This window comes from Entelurus aequoreus, linkage group LG03, assembly GCF_033978785.1.
Source record: "Entelurus aequoreus isolate RoL-2023_Sb linkage group LG03, RoL_Eaeq_v1.1, whole genome shotgun sequence".
In the NCBI taxonomy this organism is placed as follows: domain Eukaryota; kingdom Metazoa; phylum Chordata; class Actinopteri; order Syngnathiformes; family Syngnathidae; genus Entelurus; species Entelurus aequoreus.
Genome location: NC_084733.1, coordinates 32352802 through 32378575, shown reverse-complemented (window position 1 = coordinate 32378575; position 25774 = coordinate 32352802). Strand labels below are relative to the sequence as shown.

The 25774-nt window shown below is 38.9% G+C and overlaps 1 protein-coding gene across 2 annotated transcripts in view; it reads left to right on the top strand.

The window, feature by feature from the left end:
• Nucleotides 1-25774, top strand: part of bahd1 (bromo adjacent homology domain containing 1) — a 120943-nt gene that overhangs the window by 62134 nt on the left and 33035 nt on the right. The window contains exon 1 of one of the 2 annotated variants that reach the window (XM_062041626.1): nucleotides 13184-13595. The exons of the other annotated variant lie outside the window; for it this stretch is intronic. The gene's annotated coding sequence lies outside the window, so the exon portion shown is untranslated. Of the gene's footprint in view, nucleotides 1-13183; nucleotides 13596-25774 lie in introns of those variants that run through there. 2 annotated transcript variants of the gene reach the window in all.

Here is a 25774-nt window from a genome sequence, read left to right as displayed (position 1 = left end):
ACAGTGAGGGCTTAAGAGCCAAAGAGCATAGAAAAATAATGCCTTTTTAAAAAATAAATATCCATCCATCCATTTTCTAAGAAATAAATATTATTCTCTAGAATATAACAAAATACATTACTCAAGAATGTAACATTTACATGAACATTTACTTAAACTGTCTGTTTAGGGGTTTGTACTTAGGGTTGAGAATATTTCTCATCTCTCTAATAAACAATGTATATAATTGCAATGACTGAGGCAAAATCTGGTTAAAGGAAAACATGCATCTTTTTCTCACTATAGTTGAACATTCACCTACCAATAATCAGGAGTTTTTCTTGTGACAAATGGATGCAAGCCTTTCACCACAAACAAAGTCACTGCTCGGTAGACAGAACCAGTCTCTCGTCATGCTCATCTAAATGGAAAGGCATTCATTTCAATGTAATATGTAACAGCAGCTTTGACAATCAGGCAAATGACGTTAACATGATAGTCGGTGTTAGTACCTCGCTGTTGTATTTACGGGAGATAATTGTATTGCAGTTATAGCATGCCGTGATTCCAAATGTTTCAGCATAGTGCTCGTGTTTCCTCCTTTTGTCGAAATAGCAACCTGTCTATAACAAACTGACTATAGCTAAACAGACTCAATAACTCCACGGTGACGTCTGAAAATACAAAACTGAAACAATAAAAAAATAAGTCCATTGTAAGTTAGTAATACTAACACAGACACTTGTAAATGTGTTAGCATATTCGCTAATGCTAACGATGCTAGCTTGATTACATTATGATAGCACGTACAAATATACATGAAAACACAGACATCACACAGAAGGGTTTATAGTAAGTATGAATGGTTTCAGGTAAATTGTAAAGCTTACAAACGTTGCTTGGAGTGATGAATGAAGAATCCGTTCGAGCAGAAGCACTATAGACGAATGGTAGATGAAACGGGATATACTTCCGGTTCAAGGCACGAAACAGGAAGCACATTTTCAACTAGCTGCACCTGCAATGATGGAACTCATCTACAAGATGGCACCATAGCACAGCCAATAACACACCTTTTCAGTGTCTATAGGTGTTTTATAAAAACTATTTGTTGAATACAAAACATTATGGCTGTTAGCGAAGAAAAATCCACAAATTAGTCACACCTATTTATAAACCGCAGGGTTCAAAGTGTAGCTAAAAAGTAGAGGCTTATAGTCCGGAAAATACGTTTTTTATTTTTAGTCCCCCGACTGACAAGCGGCTATCCGCTAATGATGTGTCTCCATACACAGTGTGAAACCGCTCTCCTAAGTTAATTATAATAATCAATTTCAGTACAACAAATAAATGGCTTTGCTTATTATCTTAAATACTATTATCACTGGAGGACAATGCTAAACATGTTACACCTCGAGAGCAAGCCAGGAGCAGGCATGGCGCTAGCTAAGCCAACCGCAAAGCTAGCTTTAAACCGCACCAATAAAATACCTGTGATATAGTGAAGTGAATTATATAATATAATATATAACTTTAATAAGTGTAGATGGAACAGCAGAAAGTAAGTCAATATTAGCAGCAAAATAATAACCAGATTAATAGAAGTCGAGAGAGGATGATATAACAACTCTTGGTGTGTCAGCATTGTCTCGGCCAGAAGTACACGTGTAGGAGGAGGGCGGATTGAGCCATAAATTGGTGGTGTCGATACCAAGGGTAGTATTAGTATATGATCGATTCTAGTGTGCTCAATGGCCGATCAACCGGTACATCCCGATTGTGAATGATTGAATCCTCATGCCAGTAGATTTAACTGTTGTTTATCCGTTTGACTGACTTTGTCACCTTGCTTCAACCTCATTTGATAATTCCATCATCTCATTATGGGCTTGTTGAAATACAAGGACTTTAAAGTGGGTGTCTTTAAATGGGAAAACTCAATTTTATTTATTTGCACGTTAAAGCATGTTTTGCATGTGCCATTGCAGTGTTTGCATCATCTTTTCTATCATATGTACAGGTGAAAATGATAAAAGCATGACCCTGTCTTAGAAAAAACCTATTAAAAATGACTGTATCTTATAAAAGTAGCCCCCTCACATTTCAGCATCCATTTTATTATGTCTTTTCAAGAGACTATGACATAGAAATGAAAGTTTAATGTAGTCGGTGTACACCTTGTATAGCAGTATAGATTTACTATGCCCTGAAAGTGACTCACCACACAGTCATTGTCTAAAAAGCTGGCAGTGCAAGTGAGTGCCAAGATAATTGTCTCATGCCTACAGTCAAGCCTGGTGGTGATAGTGTCCTTTTCTGGGGCTACATAAGTGCTGTCGGCACTGATAAGCTGTGGTTCATAAAGGGAATCATGAATGTCAATCTGTACTGTGACATTGTGAAGCAGCGCATGATTCCCTTAAACATGATAACAAGCCCAAACACATCTCCTAGATGTCCCCAGGCTTGAACCTGTGAAGTACCTGTGGGCATCCTCAAAAAGGTGCGCACAGATTTGGTGCTTCCGGGTTTGCCTTTCTTCATGAACAAATTACCGTATTTTTCGGGCTATACAGCTCACCGAGATATAAGCTGCGCCCACTAAATTTTAAAAGAAAAAATACATTTTCCATATATTAGCCACACCGCAGCCGCAGATCTATACGCTATAAAATGAGTTATTTACACAGAAATATTTTCTATATGTAACTTACATACCTAGATTGTTTTAAAACGGTGTCTTTAACTCGGCAGTAAAACAGCTGAACACAATGGAAAGCATCATCATGGACCCACTATTGGCGGAAACTAGTTCTCCAATCAGCTAAACCGACACAATAACATTTTGGTGAATTTACTCAGGAATTTGTGAAACTGAAACAATACAAAAAGAATGCCATCTAACACAGACACTCATAAACCTGTTTCATATTAGCTCATGCTAACGAGGCTAGCTTCAGTACACTACGATAGCACAGACACATTTGCATTAAAAACTCTCCTACAGACATCACAAATGGGCCAGTTCAGTAAGTAAGAATTATTTTAGTCGAACTGTGAAACCTACAAACGTTGGTTTCGAGCAGAAACGCTATGGGCGGTTTTACTTTCGTTTTAAGGCAAAACAGGAAGTATATTTTCAACTCGTAGCACCTGCAGTGAGCAAACTCATAAAGCCATACTACAAACAATAACACATTATTTCAGTCCTTAGCTTGGGTTTAATGAAATCTACTGGACACAAAACATTATGGCAAATAGCAAAAAAAATAAATCCATAAATTGGCCACACCGTTTTATAAGCCGCAGGGTTCAAAGTGTAGTTAAAAAGTAGCAGCTTATAGTTCGGAATTTACGATATAAAGGGAGTGTAAAGCATGTATCATAAATCCGTTTCTTAACACACCTTCTTTGCCAGAGAATAAGACGCAGCGGAAGGGTTTCGGTGTCAATTTTGCAACTTGTACGGTATGTTTACCGATGAGAGGTATTAATTAAAAGTGAAAGAGACAAGCGTGTCTTTGCGCCCTGCATTTATTCATTTATCAAAAAAGCAAAATTTTCTCTGTGCAAGTGGAGATCCTTCTCCACAGCCTACAAAACATACAGAATGTTGTTTGTTGCTTGTTTAAATGATGCAGGAATAACAGCTTTCAACTACACAGGAAGTCTTTGTTTACAACACTGTAGGATACTCATACTCGCTCTCATCTCCGCTTGTGTAGTCTCTGTACTACTGGTTTCGCTCTACCACTGAGACTTTTGGGTAGTGTCGTTACACTACAAGTACAAACACTCGCAAAGCAACCTAACCATTATCACATCCATAAGTGCTAAGAACTACAATTGTAACAGATTATGACATGTTCTACCGTATTAAGTAATACATAACATGTATTGATTATCACCAATAAGTTATTACATACAATTTTTTTTGTGTACAAACAAAATATAAAATATGGGCTAATACTTTACAGATACTGTAATATGATTGTTCATATTTTTCAGGCAGTACAGATTGGTGTCCTATTGTATTGTGTTGTGCATTACAAACTCAAACGCATTTCACAGTTTCCCACTTATCTCTTTCTGTAGATAGCTTTTACGGCCAAAACCGTAGCATGCCGATGTGTTACTACGCTAGAAAAATAGTTCCTCAGTGTTCACGCTTACAATAACAATGTCGCTACAGCTTGGTTATTATACAGGTTACAGAACGAAATTTAAGTAATATTGACAGTTTTTTAATGCATTTTTAAGTTAGCGGCATTGCTTGCCACCAAGAACGAGACGATGTTTACACATTAGAATGCAAAAAACATAAACTTTTGTCTTCTTGTCTCTCATGATGATTGTGAACGATAGGCAAAATTACAAAAAAAGTGCAGTTCCCCTTTAATTACTAGTAAAACATGTCTAAAAATCAATAAATCCTAACCATAATCAAATCATAACAAGACAAAGCTTAAAGAAACTCTTTAGTCAGTTGGAGACACTTTTCCCTCATGGTGAAATACATAAACAAGTGGTGTTCAATGTGTGACCTGGAACACAGCCTCTTTATGGACCTGGGCTTCATTCAAGGACCATTTAATGTTAGAGATTGCTTCTGTGTTGAATAAACTGTAGGCATTGTAAGTTAATATAGCAAGTATAAAACACTAACATAACATTTTAGAATAACACCACTGTATAATGGCATCTAAATATATGCATTTCAGTTATAACGAAGCATAAAATAGATGATTAAAAATGAAAAAAAGGGCATGGCTGACAGTTGATGACAATATAATTAAAGCTGCTGTATGTCAGGGATGCTTACAGGGCGCTTGCGTTCGATCATTGTGATCCTCCCTTTTTTCAGTTCAAAACTTCAGGATATGCACTCACACAGGGGAAAAAAACGGTGCAGGGACTGTGTTTGGAGAGAGATATAGTTTTGCTAACTTGTGGCGGCCATTTCATCCCGTTTTGTATCCTTTCGTATGCGAAGATCTCTCCTGTGGGTGGGCACACGCCATGGGAATGCGCGCTTGTACAGGCACGAAAATAAAACCCAATCAAAGCCAACATTTCATTCAGTTGGCGCAGGATTGTTTTCCATCTTTTAACTCCTAATTGTGACAAGTATTTATTTATTTATTAATATGTGTTGAACCACTACTAGTAACATAAGATAGCCTAGTCCGGGGGTCAGCAACCTGCAGCTCTCGAGCTACATGCGGCTCTTTAGTGCTGCCCTATTGGCTTCCTGGAGCTTTTTCAAAAATGTATGAAAATGTAAAAAGATGAGGGAAAACATTTTTTTGTTTTAATATGGTTTCTGTAAGAGAACAAACATGACACTGGTAGAATTGGTAGAAATCCCACTGTTTATATTAAATATGCTTCACTGATGGGAGTATTTGGCAATCGCCGTTTTGTCTTTCTAATTTTGGCGGTCCTTGAACTCACCGTAGTTTGTATACATGTACAACTTTCTCCGACTTTGCCACAGAAAGACGTGTTTTATGCCACTCCGTCTTTGTCTCATTTTGTCCACTTAACGTTTTATACTGTGCGTGAATGCATACAGGTGAGCTTTGTTGATGTTATTGACTTGTGTGGAGTGCTTGTGCTAAATCCATTAGAGGAAGACAGCCTGCAGTTTCCTTTAACTTGAACACACACGTCTATACTTTTGGCCTTTCTAAGTCAGTAATTTCCAGGAGTTATCTCACCCTCTGATACGTGTTATTAATGTTTTCCAATGTTGCAAAAATGTGTAGAATAAATATTACATTTCTACATTTCTGTCAACGAAGATTTGCGTCAGCCTCTGACACATAGTCATTCTGATAGTAGGCTAATATAGCTAATATAGACACTTACATCATGTGTTGCCTTCATTATAACACTTATATAAGGCTTTAATTTTTTTTGCGGCTCCAGACAGATTGTTATTTTTGTATTTCTGGTCCGATATGGCTCTTTCAACATTTTGGGTTGCTGACCCCTGGCCTACTAGTCCTTCTCAATCACCCGGGGGCATGTGTGACCTTCGGGGAACATGTTTTTTTTTTTGCCGTACTAGAATATGACGAAGCATATATAGTGTTTGGCTTCACTGTCACTACTGTGGGAGATGAGAAAAGACCTGTGTATTTTTTTCTTTAATGTTAATAATGACACAATGTTATGTAGAGATGTACTTATAACAATTTTGTAGACAAATCATACTATTTATAGTGCGATGGAGACTGCGGGTGGGGGTGTGGGGAGCAAAATATTTTCTTCTTCCCAAGGGGGACGTAGCAGTAAATAATTGAGAAGCGCTGAGCTAGCCAGTGGAGCTCTTGTTATATTTTTGGTCTGAAAAATTTTACTTTGAGCAAGTTGCAAACAGGGCAGCACGGTGAAACAGGGGTTAGTGCGTGTGGTTCGATCCTGGCCTCTGGATCTTTCTGTGTGGAGTTTGCATGTTCTCCCCGTGACTGCGTGGGTTCCCTCCGGGTACTCCGGCTTACTCCCACCTCCAAAGACATGCACCAGGGGATAGGTTGATTGGCAACACTAAATTGGCCCTAATGTGTGAATGTTGTCTGTCTATCTGTGTTGAGGTGGCGACTTGTCCAGGGTGTACCGCGCCTACCGCCCGAATGCAGCTGATATAGGCTCCCGCACCCCCCGCAACCCCGAACGGGACAAGCGGTAGAAAATGGATGGATGGAAGTTGCAAACAGACTCTTTAATTTATTGATTATAACTACTTTTTGTTTATATTTATTATTTTGTACGTTTATTATAATGTTATTATTTTATTACTGTTATTTCCAACATTAGCAGGCAAATAATTTCTACGTAATGTCTGTGTGAATTTATAAATGTCTTCTTGTGAAATCAATAAATGCATTATGATTGTGATAATAGGGAAACAGTGATTATTACACAGACTATAATTATATGTGTGGGTTTAATGTGGTGTCCTTTAGGAGTCCGGGGTTAGAATTTGGTGCCATTTGCTGCTGTTTGAGACACTTGAAAACGTCATGATCTTTATTCATGATGTATCTTGGAATTGTGTTCATCTGTCATGTACATAATGTCAACACTTCTCACTCTCAGCATTCATTCACGTTATATGTTTTCATTTGTGTGACTACTGTGCTGTTTTCTTTAATGTTAATAATGACGCAAGGTAATGCAGAATTGTACTTATAACAATGCTGTTGACAAATCATACTATTTATAGTTGCGATGGAGAGTGGGGTTGTGGGGGGCAAACTATTTTCCTTTTCCCAAGGGGGACGTAGCAGTAAATAATTGAGAAGCGCTGAGCTAGCCAATGGAGCTCTTGGTCTGAACAATTTTACTTTGAGCAAGTTGAAAACAGACCCTTTAATTTATTGATTAGAACTACTTTTTGTTTATATTTATTATTCTGTATGTTTATTATAATGTTTTTGATTACTGTTATTTCCAACAGTAAGAAATAATTTCTATGTGAGTTCATAAATGTCTTCTTGTGAAATCAATTAATGCATAATAATTGTGATAATCGGGAAACGGTGATTGTTACGCACACTATAATCGCACAGTGAACATCTATAATCGTATGTGTGGGTTTAATGTGGGAGGGGTGTCCTTTAGGACAGTGTTTTTCAACCACTGTGCCGCGGCACACTAGTGTGCCATGAGTCTGGTGTGCTGTCTGAGATTATGTAATTTCACCTAATTGGGTTAAAAATATTTTTTGCAAACCAGTAATCATAATCCGCAAATAGTGTGCCGTTGTTGAGTGTCGGTGCTGTCTAGAGTGCAGCAGAGTAACCATGTTATACTCTTCCATATCAGCAGGTAGCTAATTGCTTTGTAAATGTCGGGAACATGGTTTGTTGTCGTGATCACAATACGCAGACGACAGTGGGAGGTACTGTGCAGGTAAAAAGGTATCTAATGCTTAAACCAAAAGTAAACAAAAGGGGAATGCCACTAAGAAAAGGCATGTATGCTTAGGGAAGGCAATGCAAAACGAAACTAGAACTGAACTGGCTGCAAAGTAAATAAAAACAGAATGCTGGACGACAGCAAAACTTACAGCGTGTGGAGCTGAGATGGCGTCCACAAATTACATCCGTAATGAAATGACAATCAACAAAGGATAGCAACAATTTAAATAGTCTTGATTGCTAAAACTAAGCAGGTGCGAGGAATAGCGCTTAAAGGAAGACGTGAAACTGCTACAGGAAAAGCCAACAAAATAGGAGCGCAAGACAAAAACTAAAACACTACACACAAGAAAACACCCAAAATACCCAATAAGTCACGGCGTGATGTGACAGGTCGTGACAGTACACCTACTTTGAGACAAGACCTATAGTGATGCATGGTTTGTTATGGTTTGAATTAATATACAACAATTGCAAGAACGACTTGCTGCTGAGTTTCATTTTTTAATGTTGTCTGCTGGTGGTGTGTCACCAGCAGCATTTTTTCAATAAAAATTGTGACTTGGCTCAAAAAAGGTTGAAAAAACACTGCTTTAGGAGTCCGGGTCCAGAATTTGGTGCTATATGCTGCTGTTTGAGACACTTGAATATGTCATGGATCTTTATTCATGATGTATCTTGGAATTGTGTTCGTCTGTCATGTACACCAGTGTTTTTCAACCACTGTGCCGCGGCACACTAGTGAGATATTGTTTGGTGTGCCGTGGGAGATTATGTAATTTCACCTAAATGGGTTAAAAATATTTTTTGCAAACCAGTAATTATAATCCGCAAATGTGCCGTTGAGTTTATGTGCTGTCTAACGCTCGCAAGAGTAACCGTGTAATACTCTTCCATATCAGTAGGTGGCAGCAGGTAGTTAATTGCTTTGTTGATGTCAGGAACGACAACGATAATTTGAAGGTAAAAAAGTATCTAACGCTTAAACCAAAAATAAACAAAAGGTGAGTGCCGCTAAGAAAAGGCATTGAAGCTTTGGGATGGCTATGCAGAACGAAGCTAAAACTGAACTGGCTGCAAAGTAAACAAAAACAGAATGCTGGACGACAGCAAAGACTCACAGCATGTGGAGCAGACGGTGTCCACAAAGTACATCCGTACATGACATGACAATCAACACCAAAATAGGAGCGCAAGACAAGAATGAAAACACTACACACAGGAAAACACCAAAAAACTCCAAATAAGTCACGGCGTGATGGGACAGGTCGTGACAGTCATCATCATCTGCGGTCACTCGAACGAGTATGACGATCCTCCTGGTAGGGGTGTATACCTTTATGGAGGATGCCTGTGCGTGACTTTGTTTAACGTGGGGAGACTGGTGCACAGACAGTCACCACACGATCCTTGACAGAAACGGGTCAGGGTCCAGTGGCATGGAGTCCAAGACGACTGGGGACCCTTTTCTGCTGCAGCCTTCTCCCGCCATCGCAGCCGTTGTGGTAGTTTTTAAATCTACCGTCTTCCACCTGCTCCGCCGTTGAGGTCTTCACTAGAGATGTCCGATATTATCGGCCGATAAACGCTTTAAAATGTAATATCGGAAATTATCGGTATCGTTTTTTTTTTTTTATTTATTTATATTAAATCAACATAAAAAACACATAATACACTTACAATTAGTGCACCAACCCAAAAAAAACTCCCTCCCCCATTTACACTCATTCACACTCATTCACACAAAAGGGTTGTTTCTTTCTGTTATTAATATTCTGGTTCCTACATTATATATCAATATATAACAATACAGTCTGCAAGGGATACAGTCCGTAAGCACACATGATTGTGCGTGCTGCTGGTCCACTAATAGTACTAACCTTTAACAGTTAATTTTACTCATTTTCATTAATTACTAGTTTCTATGTAACTGTTTTTATATTGTTTTACTTTCTTTTTTCTTCAAGAAAATGTTTTTAATTTATTCATCTTATTCTATTTTATTTTATTTTTTAAAAGGACCTTATCTTCACCATACCTGATGGTCCAAATTAGGCATAATAATGTGTTAATTCCACGACTGTATATATCGGTATCGGTTGATATCGGTATCGGTAATTAAGAGTTGGACAATATCGGATATCGGCAAAAAAAGTCATTATCGGACATCCCTAGTCTTCACCGTATCCCTGGCTAGGGGGCAGTCAGGTACTAGGCCTTTGCCAAGGGCCACCTGGGGTAACAGTAGTAAAGGGGTTTACCTCCTAGTGCCCCAAGACCCCAGAGAGGAGCCTCCACTGCCGGATGCACTTTAACGTCATGCCCGGGACACAGGTCGTGACAGTACACCTACTTTGAGACAATAGCTATAGTGATGCATGGTTTGTTTTGGTTTAAAGACCTACTGAAATGAGATTTTCTTATTTAAACGGGCTAGCAGATCCATTCTATGTGTCATACTTGATCATTTCGCGATATTGCCATATTTTTGCTGAAAGGATTTAGTAGAGAACATTGACGATAAAGTTCGCAACTTTTGGTCGCTGATAAAAAAGCCTTGCCTGTACCGGAAGTAGCGTGACGTCAGAGGTTGTGGAGCTCCTCACATCTGCACATTGTTTACAATCATGGCCACAAGCAGCGAGAGCAATTCGGGCCGAGAAAGCGACGATTTCCCCATTCATTTGAGCGAGAATGAAAGAATCGTGGATGAGGAAAGTGAGAGTGAAGGACTAGAGGGCAGTGGAAGCGATTCAGATAGGGAATATGCTGTGAGAGGCGGGTGGGACCTGATATTCAGCTGGGAAAGACTAAAACGGTAAATAAACACAAGACATATATATATACTCTATTAGCCACAACACAACCAGGTTTATATTTAATATGCCACAAATTAATCCTGCATAACAAACCCCTCCCCCCTCACGTCCATATAACCCGCCAATACAAATCAAACACCCGCACAACACACTCAATCCCACAGCCCAAAGTACCGTTCACCTCCACAAAGTTCATACAGCACATATATTTCCCCAAAGTTACGTACGTGACATGCACATAGCGGCACGCATGTACGGGCAAGCGATCAAATGTTTGGAAGCCAAAGCTGTACTCACGGTAGCGCGTCTACTATGCAACTCAAAGTCCTCCTGGTTGTGTTGCTGTAGCCAGCCACTAATACACCGATCCCACCTACAGCTTTCTTCTTTGCTGTCTTCATTGTTCATTAAACAAATTGCAAAAGATTCACCAACACAGATGTCCGGAATACTGTGGAATTTTGCGATGAAAACACACGACTTAATAGCTGGCCACAACGGTGTCCCAAAATGTCCGCTACAATCCGTGACGTCACGCGCAAACGTCATCATACCGAGACGTTTTCAGCAGGATATTTCGCGGGAAATTTAAAATTGCACTTTACTAATATAACCCGGCCGTATTGGCATGTGTTGCAATGTTAAGATTTCATCATTGATGTATAAACTATCAGACTGTGTGGTCTGTAGTAGTGGGTTTCAGTAGGCCTTTAAAGGCCTACTGAAATGAATTTTTTTTATTTAAACGGGGATAGCAGATCCATTCTGTGTCATACTTGATCATTTCGCGATATTGCCATATTTTTGCTGAAAGGATTTAGTATAGAACAACGACGATAAAGTTCGCAACTTTTGGTCGCTGATAAAAAAAATCCTTGCCTATACCGGAAGTAGCGTGACGTCACAGGAGGTAGGATTCCTCACAATTCCCCGTTGTTTACAATGGAGCGAGAGAGATTCGGACCGAGAAAGCGACGATTACCCCATTAATTTGAGCGAGGATGAAAGATTTGTGGATGAGGTACGTTAGAGTGAAGGACTAGAGAGGCAGTGCAGGGTGTATATTTTTTCGCTCTGACCGTAACTTAGGTACAAGGTCTCATTGGATTCCACACACTCCCCTTTTTCTATTGTGGATCACGGATTTGTATTTTAAACCACCTCGGATACTATATCCTCTTGAAAATGAGAGTCGAGAACGTGAAATGGACATTTACAGTGACTTTTATCTCCACGACAATACATCAGCGAAGCTCTTTAGCTACTGAGCTAACGTGATAGCATCTGGTTCAAATGCAGATAGAAACAAAATAAATAAATCCCTGACTGGAAGGATAGACAGAAGATCAACAATACTATTAAACCATGGACATGTAACTACACGGTTAATAATTCTCAGCCTGGCAAAGCTTAACAATGCTGTTGCTAACAACGCTGAAGCTAACTTAGCAACTTAGCAACCGGACCTCACAGAGCTATGATAAAAACATTAGTGCTCCACCTACGCCAGCCAGCCCTCATCTGCTCATCAACACCAGTGCTCACCTGCATTCCAGCGATCGACGGTGCGACAAAGGACTTCACCCGATCATCCGTGCGGTTGGCGGCTAGCATCGGCTAGGCGTCTGCTATCCAAGTAAGTACTCCTTGTTGTGTTGCTACAACCAGCCAGCCGCTAATACACCGATCCCACCTACAACTTTCTTCTTTGCAATCTCCATTGTTCATTAAACAAATTGCAAAAGATTCACCAACACAGATGTTCAGAATACTGTGGAATTGTTCGATGAAAACAGAGCAGTTTGTATGGTGACACATTGGGTACGAATACTTCCGTTGTCGTCGTGACGTCACGCGCATACGTCATATCCAAAGGAGTTGTTCAACCGGAAGTTTAGCGGGAAATTTAAAATTGCACTTTATAAGTTAACCCGGCCGTATTGGCATGTGTTGCAATGTTAAGATTTCATCATTGATATATAAACTATCAGACTGCGTGGTCGGTAGTAGTGGGTTTCAGTAGGCCTTTAAATTAATATCTAACAATTGCAAGAACAACTTTTTACTGTCAATATCGGCTGCTGAGTTTAATTTTTTAATGTTTTCTGCTGTTTGTGTGCCTCCGTATTTTTTCTATGAAAAAAATGTGCCTTTGCTCAGAGGAGGTTGAAAAACACTGATGTACACACAATGTCAACACTTCTCACTCCCAGCATTCATTCACGTTGTATATTTTCATTTTTGTGACTATACTTGCCTCCCAGTGTTCACATGACATATTCTGCACTCTCAGCAGGGGCACAATTAATGGTGTGTGTGTTTGAGTGTGTGTCCGCGTAGTGTTGATGTCGGTGTGCAGTAGGAGTGATTAGGCGTTGGGAAAGACAGAGATGTCCCGGCGCGTGCACGCCGCCGCTGAGCGCATGAATATCATCTCCACTGTGCCACTTCGGAAGTAGGTCACCGCTCGCCGATTTGTTCACCGTGTCTTCGGCTACTGCTCGCAGATAGCTCCGCGGCTTGACACGAGCAGCCCGACCGAAGCGAAACTAACCAGCAGCGATTTGGGGGAAAAAAGGGGGAGTTAAGTGTGTGTGCGTGCGTGCGTGCGTGTATGTATGTGTGTGGGTGGGGGTCTAGTTTTAAAATCCCGATGGGACACGGAAGCTACACGATGAACCGCGGCGGAGATGATCGCTCCCGAAGCTTCTCCCAAACTCGTCCGTGATTTGACGCTCCCGTGCGGACTGCTCGGAACCCCTGCGATGGATTGATCGATTATCGGGTGTTTTGGAGTCCTTTTTTTCTTTTTTTCACTTCGGATCTCGGCGCTCCTGCCCCAGCATGCTGTCACACTGACCGCGGCCAAGTAAGTAGGCGAGTCTTTTTTTTTTGTCTTTTTTTTTTTTTTTTTTCACGCACTGATGACAATACAGAATACACGCATGCTCTTTCCTCCTTGGTCTATTGCTTTGGATAATATAATGCACGTAGAAGAGTATATTTTTTGGCTTTTGCATCAACCTACATGGAGGAGAGGGCGGGTAATGGTGATGATGGCTCCAGGAAAAGTGGACCTAAGCTTGCACACCAGCTGCGATGCCCACAGCTCCGGGGATTTTTCCCCCCCTCCTTTCCTCGTAATGACAGTAGTTCCACACTGCAACCTCCTTGGTGACAGTCACTTCACCAGGAGGAGACACATGTCTGACAGTTTTACTTCTAATAAGCGGTTTTATAGCAGTCGTGGCCTCCTTTTTAGCCTTCAATTTAAGGCAAGCATTTGTTGTTTTTTAAGCTGTGACCCCCTTACACGGTTCTTCTGACAGGTGTTACAATTTAAAATTGGCAATATTTTCCTTGCAGTTTCCATATCTATACTTTAACTGACAAACTTGCTTTCAACTCAACCCTAAGTTGGTATGTGCATTGTGCACGATAAACAAATATGTAACTCTTTCCAGTAAGGAAAAACTAAAGCATGCAGGGATACATTTACACATTTTAAACCAATCCAGTTTTGGTCAATATATGAACAAAATATCTGCATATTCACTTTTTTTATAGGTAACATAGCAGATTTGTGTAATATCTAGTAGTATACATCTTTAACAATATTTTTAAAATATGCTAAGGGGTTGACAAAAACAACTGACAGGCCAAAATTGGAGGCCGACCTCCAGTTTGTTTATCCATCCATTCACCCTTCCATTTTCTACTGTTTGTCCCTCTCGGGGTAGCTGGAGCCTATCCCAGCTGTATTCGGGCAGAAGGCGGGGTACACCCTGGACAAGTCGCCAGCTCATCGCAGGGCCAACACAGATAGACAACATTCACACGCACATTCACACACTAGGGCCAATTTAGTGTTGCCAGTCAGCCTGCCAATTTGTTTAAATTCAGGATACTTTGTCCCTTTTGAAAATAAAAAAACATTTAGTTGCTCCCTTCCTGGTTAAAACTGTTACCATTAAAAATCCGATGATAATTTTAATCTACATTCAAAACACTTCCTTGTGGTCGAGATACTATGTATTGGATATGATTTGGTCTAACTTTAGTGTAAATTTTGCTCCAGTCACTTTTAATTACCGTTTTTTAAAATCTGTCTTCAAATGAAACTATGCCGCACCCTCTCCGAAAGTATTATTTGTCTTTTGATAGTGTACGCAGTTTAAATATACATTTTGAAGTCGTCACCGCTATTCTTTTTCCAGACACGGTCGAAAATATACTTCATAAACAATATATAGATTCACCCTGTCACAACATTAGGTACACATGCACACCATCCGATCAGTCCAGAGCTGCATAAAAAATAGCTGCTTTTAGCATCATTTAAGTCACTGCATGTTAGTGTTTTTATGCACATGCCAAGATTATAAGAAAATGATAGCCTCACAGCCGGAAGCAAAGGGGGAATCCATGCACCTCACTGTGACGTCACAACAGAGGCATCCAAAACTGTGTGCAAGCTCACGCTAAAATGCATTTACCTTATGATTTGAGGCTTTGGAATTGTTTAACACGATTATCCAACATTGTAACAACATTCAGTCAGAAAAGACAACATTTATAATAGGTCCCTTATTGAATAACTATACAGCCTGGGCAGCAAGGCTCGGTGGGTAGAGTGGCCGTCTTATAACCGGAGGGCTACTGGTTCGATTCTGGCCTGGTGAGTTCATGTCAAGGTGCCCTTGAGCAAGACACTGAACCTCTAACGGCTCCTGGTGGGTCTTGGTTAGCGCCTTGCATGATAGCTTGCGTCATCAATTTCCCACAATTTTGTTGTTCCTAATGTGCAATGACAATAAAAAGCCTATTCTACAGCAAGGTTGTCAAACTCATTTTCACAGAGGGCCATGTCAGCATAAGGACCAGTTATAATGTAAAGTAACTACTCCTTATATTGTTATATAAAATAAATTGTTACATTTTTTCCGCTTTTTTTTTTAGCACACTGACTGAATGCTGATTGTTGTCTGTTCTCTCGTGGCAGTTCAGTTATATTTTACTGAGCAGCCAGGATAGTGGCACGTCTCCCAATCTTCCATGTTGCAGTAATTTTCTGTTTCTTGGTTGTCATCACAGTTTCACTCTTTGCTATCTTGTATGCTGATTCCCCAAACAATGACAGTATAGAGCTACATAGTTAAAGTACCAGGTTTTTGTGATGTATGACAGTGATGTGTGATGTCTGATGAGACCAAGATAAATCATGTCAGGACTTTTTTCGCGTTTACGTGAAAAATTGGCTGTAGCTTCACTTTGTAGGAGCCATAAAATTGACCCGCGTGCAATCGTAATCCCTGAACCGCTATCACAACCGTGCATGAATTATTTGCTTTATCGGTTATTGTTCTAAAGTGCTTAGGAACTTTCACTAACAAGTGAAAAATATGGTATCAACATTGACACCAGAGAAAATCCCAGTTAGACATCCCTCCAAAAAACAGGTCAGGGAGGATGCCAACAGCCTCCAGCAACATAAAAGGAACTGTTGGAATTTCTGGCAAGTACTGGTTGTGTGCTTCATGTGGCAATCTCTTGTCTGCACCATATGGCTGACTATGAGCTAACATGGTAGTCTTGGGGGGAAAAACATGTTGCATCTTTCCAAGACATACTTCAAAAAGCACATATAGTGTAACAGGTATGTTTGGTAGAAAATAAAACACAGATGAACTGTGTTGATGACACTATCAAGCTAACCGTATATAATTTGAGCTTCAAACAGTCAGGTTAGCTGAATAAAAATACATATCTTTAAGTTTTTAGCAGGACAACAACCCAAAATCATTAGTAATGGCTTTACCAATAGAATACCTAATTGTTAACCTCTTACGGGAGCATATTGAACATTTAAAATTACAATAAACAATTGGTGAAGTTGCGCAAAGTTGTAATATAATGGCAATTTTTTATTCTTTTTTTTTTTTTTGCAATAATCAGACTTATGGTAGTAAAAGACAAATTGAATACAGTTTTATATTTTCTAAGTACAAATCAATTTGAGAATAAAAAAGTCCTGCTGTTTTTAGAATATTCCACATGTTTTTTCAATTGAATTGTTAATGTTATAGGTCCAATGTACAGGCTGAAAAAGTTCTGGAATCATTCATCTTGTTAGACATGACAGAAAGCTGGTATTTTGACAGGCGTTTGTAGACATTGTATACCCACTATATAGTAAGGGTGTGGCAATACATTAATTATTCGATGCATCGCAATGTGTTAAGTGATGATCAGTATCGATCAGCAAATGTTCAAAAATGCATTATTTTTCATGATAGCGAAATTACAGAACTGCACTACCAGGAAATTGACCAGAACGGAAAAAGGAATCATATAATGATCTTTTTTTCCCCCCTACATTTAAAACACTCCCTTGTGGTCTACATAACATGTAACGGTGGTGCTTCTGGTCAAAATTTTGCATAGATTTTGTAGCACAGCACCATTTTTAAGCTGTTTTCTGACTAAGTCTCTTCAGAGTGCCTGTTTTGTGGGTGGTCCTTTTTACGTGCAGAAGTACTCCTCCCTCCAGGCCTAGCCCCTTTCCACTGCATCTTCTTCCCGTCAGCCATGTTGTAGTTCTTGAAGCTTCCATATCGAGCCTGCTGACGGATATAAGTTAGAAATATATGCAACTTATTTGAAATGGTGGCAGTGGAGAATTTTAGCATGCATGTGCATGTACAAGCCAGTCTGCCCCACAACAAGAGAATAAAGAAAAACGAGATGTATTGACTACAACTGAATACAAATGGTGGACTTGCGTAAAGCTCTTCAGGTAAACTTCTACCATCTATGAGATATTTGCTGACGTAACTAAGACAAAATACGTCACTAAAGTCTCAAATTCCAAACTGCTCGTTGGGACAAGTGTGGAAGAAGGCCAATTGTTTTTTAAATACTGTATCTCCGTCATACCTTCATGGTTTGGTTTAAAATGTTCGGGACTTTCGGACACAAAATACACAAAACAGGTACAAATAGGCAGTAAAAGTTGGTTTTGCATAATATAGTCCCTTTAAGGGACTTACTGTATTGTAGTGTCTATTTGTTTTGTAATAATAACAAGAAGGTCGTCGATCAACAATCACTTTATTGCAAAACTTGCTACTGTCGACTTGAACCACGCCAAAGCAACAATAGCAACAAAAACTATCTCTTTTTCTCCACACTCGACCGTCCTCTCTCACTCGCGCCAACACACACACTGTGCTGCCTGAGCCACTGAAGTGTTAATTGTGACGGAAACAGACTGACAATCGGACATCACAAACTCAACACTACAGTTAACTGACTTGCTACAATATTACACCTACAGAGTTGTAATAAGAGCAGATTTTTTGTGGGAAATATGTTGGATCGTTATGTTCGATATTTTTTACTTTATTTAATGCAGTGTTTCTCTATTCATTTTTGTCCCGAAGCCCCTGGAAATTCCAACGACCCCCTTGAGTTAAATAAATATTGCAATCTGGTTAATATTGGTTTATTGATCTGTATCACGCACCCTGTGAGTCAGCTCTGTTAGCTTATTCCTATTTTAAAAGAGCTAGGATTATTTGTTGTTGTTTTGTTAACATTTTGCAACAGTAAAGCTTATATTAGGAGTGTCCCAATTCCAACTTTTCACTTTCGATACTTTCGATGCATTACTTGTTCTGTAGTCAGGGTCTTTGCAGGTTTTAACAAGTCAAATTTCAGACTTTTTAAGACCATAATGAATAAAATTGAAGACCCATTTAACATCCATACTAGGGCTGGGCGATATGGCCTTTTATTAATATCTCGATATTTTTAGGCCATGTCACGATACGCAATATATATCTCGATATTTTGCCTTAGCCTTGAATTAACACATGATGCATATAATCACAGCAGTATGATGATTCTATGTGTCTACATTAAAACATTCTTGTTCATACTGCATTAATATATGCTCATTTTAAACTTTCATGCAGAGAGAGAAACCACAACTATGTCAATTTACCAAAACTGTATTTATTAAACAGTTATTAAGCAGTGACACAAACATTCATGTAATTTCAAAACAGAAAGTGCAAGATTGTCAGAGACATTTTAAAACAAGCTATTAGTGCACTTTTGTGCATGATGTCACTAAGATGACATATCAAAACAACACTAAATTAAAGTGCACTTTTTGTACAGAACGCCACTACAATAGTTTAAAACAAATAAAGTGCACTTTTGTGCATGATGTCACACATGATATTTCAATAACTGTCATATAAAAATGAGCTGCATAATAGGAAATCAAATAGTGTATGTCCTTTGCTATGTGGTAGGTTCCTGCGGACGTTATCTCCTTCTGTTGTTGACTATTTTTTTCATACGGTGTTGATGTGGAAATGGTTGCTTGGGCATTTTGTTGGTGTGGGACCGGCCGGAGATGTTGACATGCAGAGTTTTAAGCACTCTTCAATCTCTAGCGGGTGACTTTTCAAACGATGCTACAAGTTGGTCGCATACTTGTTCTTCATCTTCCCGCTTGAAGCCAAACCACCGCCAGACGATGGACCCTGTGCTGTTTTTATTGGGAATTAATTCTTCCTTCATTTGTTACCAGATTCGCACCTTCTCTCTCTCGTATTACCACTCGCACCTCTCCGCTAGCATCACAGCTGACGTTACCATTAGGGCTGCGAATCTTTGGGTGTCCCACGATTCGATTCAATATCGATTCTTGGGGTCACGATTCGAGTCAAAATCGATTTTTTTTTTTCCGATTCAACGCGATTCTCGATTCAAAAACGATATTTTCCCGATTCAAAACGATTCTCTATTCATTCAATACATAGGATTTCAGCAGGATCTACCCCAGTCTGCTGACATGCAAGCAGAGTAGTAGATTTTTGTAAAAAGCTTTTATAATTGTAAAGGACAATGTTTTATCAACTGATTGCAATAATGTAAATTTGTTTTAATTATTAAATGAACCAAAAATATGACTTATTTTATCTTTGTGAAAATATTGGACACAGCGTGTTGTCAAGCTTATGAGATGTGATGCAAGTGTAAGCCACTGTGACATTATTGTTCTTTTTTTTTAAATTTTTAATAAATGTCTAATGATAATGTCAATGAGGGATTTTTAATCACTGCTATGTTGAAATTGTAACTAGTATTGATACTGTTCTTGATAATCATTTTTGTTTCACTACTTTTAATTTGTTCTGTGTCGTGTTTGTGTCTCCTCTCCTTGCTCTGTTTATTGCAGTTCTGAATGTTGCTGGGCCGGGTTTGGTTTTGGAATTGGATTGCATTGTTATGGTATATAAGACAATTGATTCTGAATCGCACAACGTGTGAATCGCGATTCGAATTCGGATCAGTTTTTACCCACACCCATAGTTACCATGCCGCTAACTCTCTGCTGGGCGAGGAGGGCGTATGACGTTGCAGTATGTGACGTATGTAAGAAGGTGCGCTTGTTTTATGTCTCTGTGAAAAGGAGAGACAAGAAAGAGTGACAAACGCCTGTAGTGTAATGCCTGCAGCTAAAAACAACTGCCTAAGAAAGTATACTCGAATATCACGATATAGTCATTTTCTATATCGCACAGAGACAAACCCGTGATATATCGAGTATATTCGATATATCGCCCAGCCCTAATCCATACTTGCAAATAAAATTAGAAACATTAAATTGTTCCTTTCTGGTACAGTAAGAGAAATACATTTAAAACATAACCTGGGGACCACTTTGATAAATTTTGTGCATAATAGATTGTCAAACAATTTAGCAAAGGTCATCATAGGGAATGTAACAATATCAATATCTCACGGTACAAGATTGTCAGAGTATTAAGACCGCGGTACAAAAAAAGAGACCTGCTGAGAATGCCGATTCTCAGCATGGTCACAGACAATTTGAATTGTAAAAATGTAAATGCCTCACAAATAAATCTTTCGCCTCGCTGGATTCCTGGTGTCACAACAAGGATATTTTTGCGGGTGATGGTTGATCAAATGTTCTATTTTTTGTCCGCTCTTAGGCAGATTACTTCCTGTCTCTCACTTGTGTAAAGTGCCAGTAGGAGTGTAACGCTTCGTTTTAACAACAATTTGATTCACTCACCCTGCACACGAGCACTTTAAACCCCTCCCCTCAGGCAAGCGGCTGCGGAGTATAAGGAGTAAAACCACCAGGCTCAGAGACAGCTTCTTCCCTGAACTGTCAGACTGCTGAACGCTAATCGGGCTCCATAGTCTTCCTCTGCTCTTCTTTCTGCCCCCCACTCTCCACCCCTTCCCCCTCCCCACACTGACTGCACTATTTATTATTTATTTATTTATCTATCTCATTCCACACTGCATTTTTAGCCAGCTAATCTCGGTCCTTCCTCTTAGACGCCTTATTTAAAGTTAAAGTTAAAGTACCAATGATTGTCACACACACACTAGGTGTGGCGAAATTATTCTCTGCATTTGACCCATCACCTTTGATGGGTCATTCATTCATTCATTCATTCATTTCTTGTAAGGGAATTAGGTATAAATAAATTATGGATACGAACAAGCAAGTCAACAACAATTAATGGCCAATGCATTCACATTTTATTTGAATAAAGGCAACCAACACATTAGGTTGAATTAACAAGAAGAAACCTTTTATACTCACATTTTCAATATTCAAGCAATCTTCAATAAAAATATGGAGTCTGACTGTGCCACCGGCGACACGTGTGCCAGTCACCAACTAGTAAGTAAAACGCAAACTTCTGCATACCTGCCAACAACTACGGTTTTCCCATAATGAGTAAGATTTTTGATAAAGCCACGGTGTTAAAAACTACGGTTTTAGTTTTGCTACTTTTTAAACAAGTAGCGATTTCCGTACTTTAGCTATTTTTAGACCCATGCCACAAAAGAAGAGAGAGGGAGAAGAGAAGAGACTAGTACAACTTCACGGGCAGGGGACAACATATACGGGAAAAATCAATGATGACTGGTTGGTTTAGGTATAAGAAAATCCATGATTGGTTGGTTAGTTTACTATGAAGAGTCACGGTTGGTTAAGATTAGATTTTTCTTTTAGCGATGTAGACAACATCCAGGAAACCCACAACGTGTCTACTTGGCCCCATTTGGACAAATGTATGTGTCTGGATAAAACAATGCCCAAAACATTCATTCTAGTTGTTTATCATGTAAGCCCAAATCAAAACTGCTCTCGACATTGAAGACGTAGAATTCACATTTAAGAACACACGTGATGACTTTTGCTCCAGTTTAGCCTGTCTAAAGGCTAAATTTCATTTTCATTTGTGTTTTATAACAAGACAGTAGCTGACATTTGTTAATTATTTATACTGTTTATATTTTGACATTGGATAGTTGAATCATTATGAAACATAAACAACATGACTGCAAGATATTTGTTGTTTCATGCTATAAATCACAAATGGCTATTCAGATAAAGGAAGTTTGCTAATGGAATAAACATTGTTTCAATGATTTTTGCAGTTTTTTTGTGTGTCAAAACTTGCCTCGGATTATGACAAATGTGAAGGTTTTAGCCACAATATAACCTGTCTGAATGCTGAAAGGTACCAGCCGCACAATTAAGTAAAGTCCCTTACTTCGCGCTGACCACAGACATGTGGTCTAGTAGGACCACAGAACCGTACATGTGTGTGACAGTCCATTACATCGTCGACTGGGAATTAAAAAAGGCATGCCTGCAAATTGATGTTTTATCTGAATTTGATACATTTTGTATTTTTTGCACAGCTATAGTATAGTATTTTATGTAGAAAAAATATTTTTCTATTTTATGTATACATTCTTTGTTTTTCAATTGTATTCATCTTGACTAACTGGGTTAATAAAAGAGCCACAGACTGTTCACAGTACAGTTGTCCTTCAGTTGAATTTCGCTCAAAAATGAATATCTTTATATGTATATTTTCACCGGAAAATATATCAAGATATATATCGAATATCGATTTTAAGTAAAAATATATCGAGATATACTTTTTCGTCCATATCGCCCAGCCCTACTACGAACACACTTCACTTCCTGCTTACAGCGTTCCATGCAGAGCCGTCACGGCTCCCACCTTTCTTGACTTGCGCTGCACAGAGGATTCTGGGAGATGTCGTTTATTTTCAGGCCTGACCAATGCAAATCCGCCTGGAAAAAAACTACACACCAAGTTCAGTGTTTCCCATAAACTGCCAAGATACCTGTGGCGGTGGGGGCGTGGCTATGGACGTGGTCACCATGACATCATCGAGTAATTTGCATAATTTACTACAATGATATGATTTTCTCTAAAAAGGCTAAAAAAAATTATACTTACTAATTAATAATAACAGTTTTGTTTTAAACGTCCATCCATCCATCCATCCATCCATCCATTTTACAATATAATTACAACACTTTATGTACATATTTATATACAGATTTGAACAATAAGTTATTCACTGAAATATATTTATTAATTGTGGTTCTTACAAAAAATATATCTTGTAAAATTTTACTCCCTACACTTAACCATGTGTTTCCTACTGCCTGCAGACTTTGCACCCTTTGTTATATACACATGTTGTGTTTCTAATATAAATACATTTAATAAAGTCAAATACAAATAAGGCAACAAGAGAAGTATCCTACACTTCTCTTTTGTAAAGTAAATCTGAACAGCCGATATGGGCATCTACATCAACTATATGATTTGCCTGAGAAGCTGAAGAGGACCGAAAAAAAAAAAATTTTTTTTTTTTTTTTTTTTTTTTTAAATTTTAATTTTTTTTTAATTTTTTTTTTTAATTTGTGGCCGACGTAATTATTTCGTGGCGGGCCGCCACAAATAAATGAATGTGTGGGAAACACTGAAGTTTTTGTTTGATACCATCACATGTCACGGCATTATTGTAAAGACTTTGAAACTGCAATACAGCTGTATCTACAATACTGTTACAACCCTATAGTTAAATATATTTTGCACCCAACTTCGACTCACACTTGTTAACTAGCTAGCAAGATAACAAGCTAACTATCTTACACATCCTCCAGATGTACGACATCATGTCTCCACTCTAAATGCTCCCGTATTACAGATGTACTGCCATAAAAAAACAAGGTCTGCTTTGCAACATGAGCACACTATTCATGTTTTTTATAAAATTCAAATGAAATGTTCCCACACTTCAGCACTGTGCAGCAGTTGGTAGCGCTTGTGCCTCACAGCGAGAAGGTTTTGGGTTTGATTCCCGGGTTTAGAAACTTTGTGGAGTTTGCATGTGACTGTGCGGGTTCTCTCCGGGTACTCCGGCTTCCTCCCACCTCCAAAGACATGCACTTTGGGGATAGGTTGATTGGCAACACTAAATTGGCCCTAGTGTGTGAATGTGAGTGTGAATGTTGTCTGTGTTGGCCCTGCGACGAGGTGGTTACTTGTCAAGGGTGTACCCTGCCTTCCTCCCGAGTGCAGCTGGGATAGGCTTCAGCCCCCCGCGATCCCGAAAGGGACAAGCGGTAGAAAATGGCTAGTTGGATTTTCCCACACTTTACATGTTTTCACCTACTATGTTGTTGCAAGTTGCCGTGCTGGCTCGCTTCCGTCTGCAAAAAGCACGAGTGATGACGTCACTTACAATTGTAGACAAATTAATTTGTCAGCGACAATTTTTTGTTCGATTTAATTAGCCAATGTCGACGAATCGTTGCATTCTTAATGGGGGGAAATCAATAATTGTGATAATCATAATATTTGTAAAACATATTCAAATCGAATGTTGAAGTGCCCTATATGGCCCACTCCTACTATGTCATTTGGTAAAACCACTAGGCTAGATTATTGAATAAACTCAACTAAAAAGGTATAGTACTTTCTTTTAATGTTGTTATTTTAGTGTTAGCCTCAATACTCTCTGGTAAATCCAACTGCCTCTCGACATCTGACAGATTGTGAGCACTTTTGCATGAACGACTGGAAAAATGCTGATAGACTCCTAGACGTAAAGACTATAATTAAATCAATATGTGCTTCCACAAAGTATTAGTTTGAGGGTGTGCAGACATGTGACACTGCGTTATTAAAAAAAGAAGTGTATTGTTTTGCCAGTGAATAGTAAATGTGGTTTGACATTAGTAAGAAACAGGGATGTGGAGACCTTTAATATCCACTGTCTCTACGACTACACTGTGGTACAGACGTTTTTTTCAGTATATAAATGATGCTTGTCAATGAGCCCCTGTCCTTCCATTGTGCATGTCTGTCTCATTCAAACGAAGCGGCTTGATTTGATATCCACAGGCAGAAACTCAATGCTTGGCTCCTTCTGTCCCGTTTTTTATCTTCAAATTACATTTCTATCTGATGAATTACATTTCACGGTTCACCGAGTCGTTTGACAATAAGAGCAATCTGAGCCATTACATAGTTGCAAAACAGTTGAGTCGGAAGCCTCTGGCCACTCTGGAGTCACTCAGTGTTTCAATACTTTTATCAACTTTGTCAATTCGAGCAATCGCAGTTGAAGACGCAAAAGGCTGTTGCTGATTACAAGGTAATTGGAAGCCGCCCTGTTTAATGATTGCAGTAAAATGAATTGTAGTTATTACAGATGGGCGTAATAATCGATTAAGCGACTCATTTGTAGCTAAGAATTCTGTCAGTTTTGTAGAATTGATTGTTGATTAATTGTGTCTTCAAGCAATTAAATCAAAATGGACTGCACTACTTGCATCCAAAAGAGGTGATTTGACTACAATATGGTAAGTAGTATGTTCTTTGGAATTGCAGATATCATGGTGAAAGCTCAATGACTATATACTAACTGATAGAAAAAGACATAATGACAGAAAGTCTTGCTTTTAAATGTTTAGATTTTTGAAGACGCTATACATAACTACAAAATGGAACTAAAGTAGGATACCTTAGCAACTGACATTATACACTATAAATAATGGTTGTCTGTTCATTGTTTACAATCAGTTTAAAGTAGGGTGAGCAAAGAAAGGAAGAATTGCAAATGTCACCTTGTTATGCTTAAATAAAAACT